The sequence below is a fragment of the Diaphorina citri genome, unplaced genomic scaffold (assembly GCF_000475195.1).
Source record: "Diaphorina citri unplaced genomic scaffold, Diaci psyllid genome assembly version 1.1 scaffold1186, whole genome shotgun sequence".
Taxonomy (NCBI): domain Eukaryota; kingdom Metazoa; phylum Arthropoda; class Insecta; order Hemiptera; family Psyllidae; genus Diaphorina; species Diaphorina citri.
Genome location: NW_007378615.1, coordinates 70,499 through 80,589, shown reverse-complemented (window position 1 = coordinate 80,589; position 10,091 = coordinate 70,499).

Here is a 10,091-nt window from a genome sequence, read left to right as displayed (position 1 = left end):
GTCTCAAGATTTGTTTGATATCTTGAGACCTTTTTTTAAGATGGAAAACACTAATCTTGAAAGAAAAAAAAAAATGCAAGTACCTACTCTGTACAGGTAATAGAAAGTAAATACATGGAAATTAACAACCGTCACAGTTTCAAGCAACAAACAAGGTACACATGCATAAATTCTTCAGCTTATCAGCAAATTCTGCCATTCTATTATTATTGTTATTGGTATTTAATAAATTCCAAAATGAAAAGAGATAAATTTGAAGGTCAAATTTAAAAATAACATTGAGATTTTTTTTTCATTGAAGCGTGCACTCATCGGAAAAATGCAAGGAAAAAAAAAATGGTCACACGAATTTCTCTAGTGCTGTTTTTTCTATGGAAAACCGTGGGTATTAAATATTTGTTCTAGTTTTTTTATTTATTTTTTTTTATTTTTATTTTATTATTTTTTTTTATTTTACGCGTATATTATTATAATTTATTTATTTATTTTTCGCATATCTAGAATTCAAGTTTATCAGTACGCTGATAACCCTTTGGATTGTGCAAAAAAATCGATGAACTTTGCATTTTATTGCATCTTAGGCCAGCCACTCACTATCAGGTAGACCTGATCAGGTTTCAAGTATTCTGCCTGATAGTGTGTGACCTATCAGGTCTACCTGATAGTGAATGGCTGGCCTTATAGGTAAGTGGCACCTGCATAATATTTGTACAGAATAGATCAGTTGCGCTTACTTGGGTGATGTTTCAAAGTCATAGAGCAGGAAAAATGAGGACCAACGGAATTTTTCTTTTTCTTACGACTTTTTCCGAGATAAAAAAAAAAATGCCGGTAAATCGTGAACTTTGACATCACATCAATTGTCCCGAGCAAAGCTTCCTCGCTGGCAACGCATTAATGTGTTTGTGCGCAAACGTTTCTGCGCAGTTCTTTCTGCTCCTCCGCTAGGGCGCTTGCATAGTGGCGCTACCTAACGGATGAAAAAAGCAACTGCGTAAAGTCTGACGTCACACATATTTGAACTCTTTCATTAGAACGGTAAATAAAAATTGAATTTTCGACCTTTTACAGTTATTTTTTCGGAGTTTTGACCTCAGTATTGGATTTTTCCCAACTGCTACAGTATTGCTATAGCTTTCCCATAGTACGCAGTACGTACCTTACTAAAATATAAACTAGAATTAAAATAAATTACGGTTTAGAATGGCCATTGGCCATACATCAATATGTGACCTGAGAGAAAGAAAGAGAAAGAGAGGGAAAGAGAGAGAGAGAGAGAGAGAGAGAGAGATAGAGGGAAAGAGAGAGAGAGAGAGGGAAAGAGAATATAAGGTCGGTAATGTTAAAGGTGTGTAAATTCCTCTGGAGAGATCATTAGTTTCTCTCTCCCTCCCTCTCCCTTCTCTCTCTCTCCCTCCCTCTCCCTTCTCTCTCTCTCCCTTCTCTCTCTCTCTCTCTTTCACACCTACAAGGTAGTCTCTCACCTTTTCTCTTTCTCTCCTTCTTTCTCTCTCTCTCTTCTCCTACATTCTCTTTCTACCTCTCTTTCTTTCTCTCTCCCCTATACTAGGGTCATCTATCTTAATCATGATCAGGATGAAAAGTATCCAAACTCCCCCAGGTACCCAAAATATCCAACACTATATTCTTAAGTATATAGATAAGTAAATAAATAATTATATAGATGTATAAATGGGTAATAATATGTATATAGATAGAATAGAATAGAATAGAATAGAATAGAATATACCTTGTTTATCCTGCTCGAATGAGACTAAAAAGTCCCTTTACCCCATAGATAGGTTATAATAATAATTATGTTTGTATTGTATACAGTTGAACCTGGATATAAGAGAATCCAGGGGACCGACCTTTTTTTCTCTTATATCCAGGTAGCCTCTCATCTTGGGAATATGGGGTATCTCATCTAAACTAGAATAAAACAATACTCTTTCTCTCTCCCCCTTATTTTCTATTTCTCTCTCGCTCTCTCTCTCTCACTCTCTCTTTCTTGGTTATCTCCTCCACCTCCTTCTTGGCCTCTATTTCTTTGTCTCATACTCTCTCTTTTTCTTCACCTATTACTCTCTCTCTCTCTCTCTCTCTCTCTCTCTCTCTAGCCCTCTACTATCTATCTTTATATCTCTACTTTTCCCTCTTCCCTCTTCCCCTTCACCTGCTTCTTCTTCTTCTTCTTCTTCTTCTCCTCCTCCTTCTTCTTATTCTTCTTCTTCTTCTCTCTCTTCATCATGTTACACTATTTCCATCTTTCGTTTTCTCTTTCCAATTTTCAATTTATCCTCTCTCCCCCCCTCTCTCTCTCTCCCATTCTCTATTTATCTCTCTCTCTTTCTGTTTCTCTTTCCTTCTTCTTCTTCCTTGTCTATCTTTCTTTGTCTGGTGAGTCTATTTCCATGTATTGTTTTCTTATTCCAATCAGGCTCTCTTACTCTCTCTCTCTCTCTCCCTGTCTTTCTCTTTCTTTCTCTCTCTTCTCTAGTGGTAGGAATTAATCTTCGTTAAGAGCGTATACATCTTCTTCTTCTTCTCCTTCTTTTTCATCTTCTTTTTCTTCTTCTTCTTCTCTTTTTCTCCTTCTCCTCCTTCTTCTTCTCCTCCTCCTTCTTCCTCTTCTTCTTCTCCTTCTTCTTCTTCTTCCTCAATCTTTGTGCCTTCTTAGTAATCTCAAGTTTCCCCCTCTCTTTCTCTCTCCCCTCCTCTTTCTCTCTCTCTCTTTATCTCTTATTCGCAAAATTTAGGATTGTTTCTCTAGCTGCCTCTCGTAGGCGTAGGTCTATCTCTCTCTCTCTTTCTCCCTCTCCCTCTCTCTCTCTCTCTCTCTTTCTCCCTTTCTCTCTCTGTTACTTTTCTCTCTCTTCCTTTCTCTCTCTGTTAATTTTCTCTCTCTCTCTCTCTCTGTCTCTCTCTCTTTCTCTCTCTGTTAATTCTCTCTCTCTCTCTCGTATTTTAATTATCTCCTGCTCTAGTCGGCCTGTATTGCTTCAAGTCTACCTTCAAGAATGTATGTACCTATGTAGGTATAGTGTATACTTATTTAACTATGTACACATAAACCTACCTTACCCACTTTACCTTCATAGGGTAGGTGTACCATTTATTGGCCCCTCCGTACAAGTGTACAAGTCCCACCTGAACAAGTCTGTCCTACTGCATAAACATTTTCAAGATCAAAGGAAAGTTTTAAAAGAGCTTTATCTTTTGATAATCTTGGATCTTGAAATTAATTTTTTTTTTAAGAGGTTTTGACAGAGGGAACTGTAACTGCTATGGTCTTATTGTCCCGAAATCGAAGAGAGAAGGAAGACTGGATAGGAGAAAGCCAGCCGTTCCGAGAACGAACATTATCCCATCAGGATAAAATCCGCCCCGGGCGGGAATCGAACCCGCGGCCTAGCGCTTACAAGGCAGACGCACTACCAACTAAGCTAACTAGGCTGACTGGGGGACCTTAAACAGCCTGAAATTTCCCTTGCTACAGAAATGGTTTCAGGCCCCCTTGATGAACCTTAAGGTACAATACGTACAGACTTTTGGGGGTGGTTCGAGTCCAAGTCTGGGCATAAAATTTAGCTCACTGAGGTTCTAAACTCTAAAGTCTAAACACAACTAGGACTTTTTTCTTCATGTGCCAATAACTGGTACACATACCCTATCTTACCCACTTTACCTATCTTGGACCTGTTCATTGTATGCTCAAAAGCCTGTAGTCCTGAACCTACATGCTCTATAGAATCTATGCTCTATTCTCTATCTTAAACAATTTCTCCGGCCAAATGGAGGCTTTTGTGGTTGCCTAATACACACCAGCAACAAAATTTGTTTCGCAACAGTGTTGTGAAACAAATTTTTCGCATGTTGAGTGAATCTAGTACACACCAGCAACATTGTCATCAGAAACACCCGTTTCTCAACAATCCAGGCCAGCCTAGTTAGTTTAGTTGGCCGCGGTTCGATTCCCGCCTGGGGCGGATTTTATCCAGATGGGATAATGTTCGGTCTCGGAACGGCTGGCTTTCTCCTATCCTGTCTTCCTTCTCTCTTCGATTTCGGGACGATAAGACCATAGCACAGTGTAAAAACGGCTGAAAGTACATACCTAGCAACTTAATAAATTGTCCTCACGAGGCCGTATTCCAAGTAGAGAGCCGAAAAAACTTCGACACTGCCTTGAATCGAACCCGCAACCCATGGTGTACAAACCTAGTCTGATATCCACTCGGGCAAAAGACTTTATGAGAGATAAATTATGTACAACACTTTCGATAAAATGAGAGTCTCGAACCACCAACCCCCACATCTCAAGTCCACCTGCGCTAACCACGACACAGTGTTGGACAAGACTTTATGAACACCCTGTATGTGTATTATTTTTCCTTCATTACCAGATGTTCTGTAGAGATTAATTAGCTCTCGATAAAATTGACTTTGTAAAATTCATTAGGGGAACGGCGCTAGCTCCTAGATTATGGAAAGAGGAGGAGAAGAAGAAGAAGAAGAAGGAGGAGGAGGAGGAGGAGGAGGAGAAGAAGAAGAAAAGAAGAAAGAGAAGATCAAGGAGGAGGAAGTAGGTGGAAAAGAAGAGAGGGAGAAGAAGAAGAAAAGAAGAAAGAGAAGATCAAGGAGGAGGAAGTAGGTGGAAAAGAAGAGAGGACGGAGGGAGGGGACAAAATTAAGCAGGTTTGGAAGGAGAGGGAGGAGATAAGTGAAGAGTGTTCTGATTATTGAAGGGGGAGGAATAGACGGAGAGAGGAAAAGAAAGATAAGAAGAGGAGGAGGAGAAGAAGAAGAAGGAAGAGAAAGAGGAGAAGAGACTAAATAAGTTAGTAAAGGGTGTTAGATTAGGTATTGAAGGAGGAGGCAAGGAAAGAAAGAAGAGAAAGAGGAGAAGAAAAAAGTTGGAAGGAAAAGGAGGAGAGAGGAGAGAGAGAGAGAGAGAGTATAGTTCAAGAAAGATATTGATAGAGAGAGAAGTACGGAGGGTGGGAGAGAAGTAGAGAGAGGTAAAGGGAAGATAAGAGAGAATGCTAGTTCCTAGATTATTGAGTGAGAAGGAGGAGGAGAAGGAAAAGAAGGAGAAGAAGGAGGAGGAGAAAAAAAGAAGAAGAAGAAGTAGAAGAAGAAGAGGAAGAGGAGGAGAAGAAGAAGTAGAAGAAGAGGAGAAGAAGAAGAAGAAGAAGAAGAAGAAGAAGAAAACGAAGAAGAAGAAGAAGAAGAAGAAGAAGAAGAAGAAGAAGAAGAAGAAGAGGAAAAAGGATGATGAAGGGGTGAGTGGATATTTTTCAAAAGTTTTTCTCTCAAGCTTTTGAAAAAGTTTTGTAGGTATCGAAGCTGAATGATGTTTGAAATTGATTAATTTAATAATTTATAATGTAGGATTGTAGGTACTAGGGCTTGGATGCTTGATATACCAAACTACTTAGGTAATACCTACTCTTTTTTATAAACCTTTTTATCTCTACTTCTACCTAATAATTAATAATAAATTAATTAATTTATGGACTTTAGCATACTTGTACTCTTACATACTCGACTTTAGGGTTTGAGGCCACTTTTAACAATTTAGGGACTTAACCACACAAGATTGATGTTTGGTGGTACGCCAAAAGAACCTTGAGGTGTAATATGGTACCCAGTACTCTAAAGTTTGGGAACCCCTGACCTGGGAAACTCTTACTCGAAAACCCTTGATAGAAAACCATAAGTATAAACAACTATAGAACTATACAAACAAGGTGAACCATTTAACTATAGCTGAACAAACACAAACAACTAGTAACTAGGTATACAGGGTGGTCTCTAAGTTTGGACACCCTTGAATAACTTGCTTTTTATTCAGGCAAGAGCTCAATGATGTTGATGATGGGGGTTTATCGTCAGTGTATAAATGCTAAGGTTTTTAGATTCATAGAAGGGTGATAAATTGACGGACTTTCCCTGTCTGGAAAAATTGAAGAGGACATAAACAGGTACTTTTCCAGCAGGAGAAATTTATTGGTTCCTAGTAGACAACGGAAGAAAAACCATAGTTTTCAAAGTAATAAATATAACAAAAAAATGCTCTCAAGTCTCTGGTTGTGTTAAGGGGAGATTGTATTTTTCAGGCTAATTTTTATTTATCTCTTGTTTGATTTCAGGTAAGTTTCGCGGAACCTGGAACATTTCGGATACCTATCTTGGTAAATATCTGTCTGAACTGAAGTCTGAAATATACTCCAGGCAGAAATATACATCCAATCTATGAAAAACAGAGAATCCTAAATAACGCCCCTGTTGAAAATCGGACCCGACCAAATAGGTTTTTCTGGTAGCCCTTTGGGTCCTGCATCAACCCTCAAGCGTTGTACAGTCGTTCGAGGGACACCCTGTATAGCGTAGCCTCTCATCTTGGGAATATGGGGTATCTCATCTAAACTAGAATAAAACAATACTCTTTCTCTCTCCCCCTTATTTTCTATTTCTCTCTCGCTCTCTCTCTCTCACTCTCTCTTTCTTGGTTATCTCCTCCACCTCCTTCTTGGCCTCTATTTCTTTGTCTCATACTCTCTCTTTTTCTTCACCTATTACTCTCTCTCTCTCTCTCTCTCTCTCTCTCTCTCTAGCCCTCTACTATCTATCTTTATATCTCTACTTTTCCCTCTTCCCTCTTCCCCTTCACCTGCTTCTTCTTCTTCTTCTTCTTCTTCTCCTCCTCCTTCTTCTTATTCTTCTTCTTCTTCTCTCTCTTCATCATGTTACACTATTTCCATCTTTCGTTTTCTCTTTCCAATTTTCAATTTATCCTCTCTCCCCCCCTCTCTCTCTCTCCCATTCTCTATTTATCTCTCTCTCTTTCTGTTTCTCTTTCCTTCTTCTTCTTCCTTGTCTATCTTTCTTTGTCTGGTGAGTCTATTTCCATGTATTGTTTTCTTATTCCAATCAGGCTCTCTTACTCTCTCTCTCTCTCTCCCTGTCTTTCTCTTTCTTTCTCTCTCTTCTCTAGTGGTAGGAATTAATCTTCGTTAAGAGCGTATACATCTTCTTCTTCTTCTCCTTCTTTTTCATCTTCTTTTTCTTCTTCTTCTTCTCTTTTTCTCCTTCTCCTCCTTCTTCTTCTCCTCCTCCTTCTTCCTCTTCTTCTTCTCCTTCTTCTTCTTCTTCCTCAATCTTTGTGCCTTCTTAGTAATCTCAAGTTTCCCCCTCTCTTTCTCTCTCCCCTCCTCTTTCTCTCTCTCTCTTTATCTCTTATTCGCAAAATTTAGGATTGTTTCTCTAGCTGCCTCTCGTAGGCGTAGGTCTATCTCTCTCTCTCTTTCTCCCTCTCCCTCTCTCTCTCTCTCTCTCTTTCTCCCTTTCTCTTTATTATTATTATTATTTTGATCAGGCATTATTATTTGGGCTATAAATAAGACCTCTACAAAGTTTTATGTCCTCCTAGGACTACTGAACAAAAATCGATCTGGAGACAAAACCAGACAAGTTAGCCAAGTGAATTTTACTGACGTCTTAGGTAATTAGATTACAAAAGAAATGTTCGAAAAACACTGAAAACGGAATCTTTTCGATAGGTCTAGGATGACATATGCCACTTATAAAAAAAATGATTATGTGGGACGTATATTGTCCCATTAGGGATGAAAGGGTTAAACTTGAACAAAAATCGATCTGGAGACAAAACCAGACAAGCTAGCCAAGTGAATTTTATTGACGTCTTAGATCTCAAAAGAAACATTTGAAAAACACCGAAAACGGAATCTTTTCGATAGGTCTGGGGGATGACAAATATCCCACTTTGAAAGAATCATGATTCTGTGGGACATATATTGTCCCATTAGGGATGAAAGGGTTAAACTTAAAACTAACTTGGGTAAGTAGGTAATTCCTCTGCGAAAGTTAATCCAAAAGTTGAACAACTTCGGCGTTTAGTTTTATGGAACTTTTCAATTCTGAAGACAATATTCATTTCCCGTCGTTTACCTTTACGAAGAACTTCTCACTTTTATGACAATACGAATTTTCCTTGGTTTAGCGTTTACTTTTGAGTGAGGGTTTAAGCAGAAGCTGCAGAAGTTCTCACTTTTATGAGAATGCACATTTCCGCTGATTTACTGTGTTCCTTTTTCTGTATGGCGTTTAAGAAGAAGTTCTCACTTTTATGACAATTCGGATTTCCAATTTTCCTTGGTTTAGCGTTTACTTTTTCAGTGAGGGTTTATGGAGAAGTTCTCACTTTTATTCTTCTATTACCTCTACGAAGAACTTCTCACTTTTATGACAATACGAATTTTCCTTGGTTTAGCGTTTACTTTTGAGTGAGGGTTTAAGCAGAAGTTCTCACTTTTATGAGTATGCACATTTCCGCTGATTTACCGTATTTATTTTTCTGTATGGGGTTTAAGAAGAAGTTCTCACTTTTATGACAATTCGGATTTCCAATTTTCCTTGGTTTAGCGTTTACTTTTTCAATGAGGGTTTATGGAGAAGTTCTCACTTTTATGAGAATTTGAGAATGCACATTTCCCATCATGTATTTGATTTTCAGCGAGGGTAAACTTCTCCTTCTCACGTTTATGAAAGTACACATTAAGGAAAAAAATGGCGACAGGGTGCCACAAGTTTAGGGTGGATGAACTCTATTACCATTGGGTTACTTCACCTGATTTAGGCTGTTGGAAAGATGGAATGCTATATCATAGTGTCCATCTTCCCGATGAAGAGCGTGCCGGAACCCAGTCACCCGATTGGGCTGCCGGCACCCTAATTTTTTTTTTCTCTCTCAGTGCGCTTTTATGAGCATGCACGTTTCCTGTTATTCCCTAATAATCATCCTTATTTTGATGTTCTGTATTTTGCACCTAATACCTAGGTAAGTAACTACCTTCCCACGTAGGTACATTCTCTTTCTTAATTTGAAGTTTTTCCTTATTATTTTTTTTTTGATCAGGCATTATTATTTGGGCTATAAATAAGGTCTCCACAAAGTTACATGTCCTATTAGGTCTCCTAGGACTACTGAACAAAAATCGATCTGGAGATAAAAACAGAGGGGTTAGGTGGATTTTATTGACGTCTTAGATTACAAAAGGAACGTTTGAAAAACACTGAAAACGGAATCTTTTCGATAGGTCTGGGGGATGACATATCCCACTTTGAAAGAATCATGATTCTGTGGGACGTACATTGTCCCATTAGGGATGAAAGGGGTTAAACTTAAAACTAACTTGGGTAAGTAGGTAATTCCTCTGCGAAAGTTAATCCAAAAGTTGAACAACTTCGGCGTTTAGTTTTATGGAACTTTTCAATTCTGAAGACAATATTCATTTCCCGTCGTTTACCTTTACGAAGAACTTCTCACTTTTATGACAGTACGAATTTTCCTTGGTTTAGCGTTTACTTTTGAGTGAGGGTTTAATTACCTTTACGAAGAACTTCTCACTTTTATGACAATACGAATTTTCCTTGGTTTAGCGTTTACTTTTGAGTGAGGGTTTAAGCAGAAGCTGCAGAAGTTCTCACTTTTATGAGAATGCACATTTCCGCTGATTTACTGTGTTCCTTTTTCTGTATGGCGTTTAAGAAGAAGTTCTCACTTTTATGACAATTCGGATTTCCAATTTTCCTTGGTTTAGCGTTTACTTTTTCAGTGAGGATCTATGGAGAAGGGAGAAGTTCTCACTTTTATTCTTCTACTACTACTTCTTCTTCTTCTTCTTCTTCTTCTTCTGAGTTATTTCTGCCTCTTATAAATTGCTGTTTCCTTCTGTCTTCCTCTCATCCTCTTTCAGTCATTTTTTATTCTTTCTTCTTTCCTGTCTTCTTAATACTTTATCTCTCTCTCTCTCTCTCTCGGTTACTTTTCCTGTGTCTTCTTGTGCTTTATCTATCTCTCTCTTTCGTTAAACTCCAGAAAGGATTAGAAAGAAGGGATAGGTAACCAGAGAATGAGAGAGAGAGAGAGAGAGAGATAGAGGAAGAGAAGGTGGGAGAGAAAGAGAGAAGGAGATAAGTAATAGAAAAGCTTTTAAATACCTCCGGAAAAGTTTTGCTCTTTCTTTTTAGTCAGTTTCCTCTCTCTCTCTCTCTCTCTCTCTCTC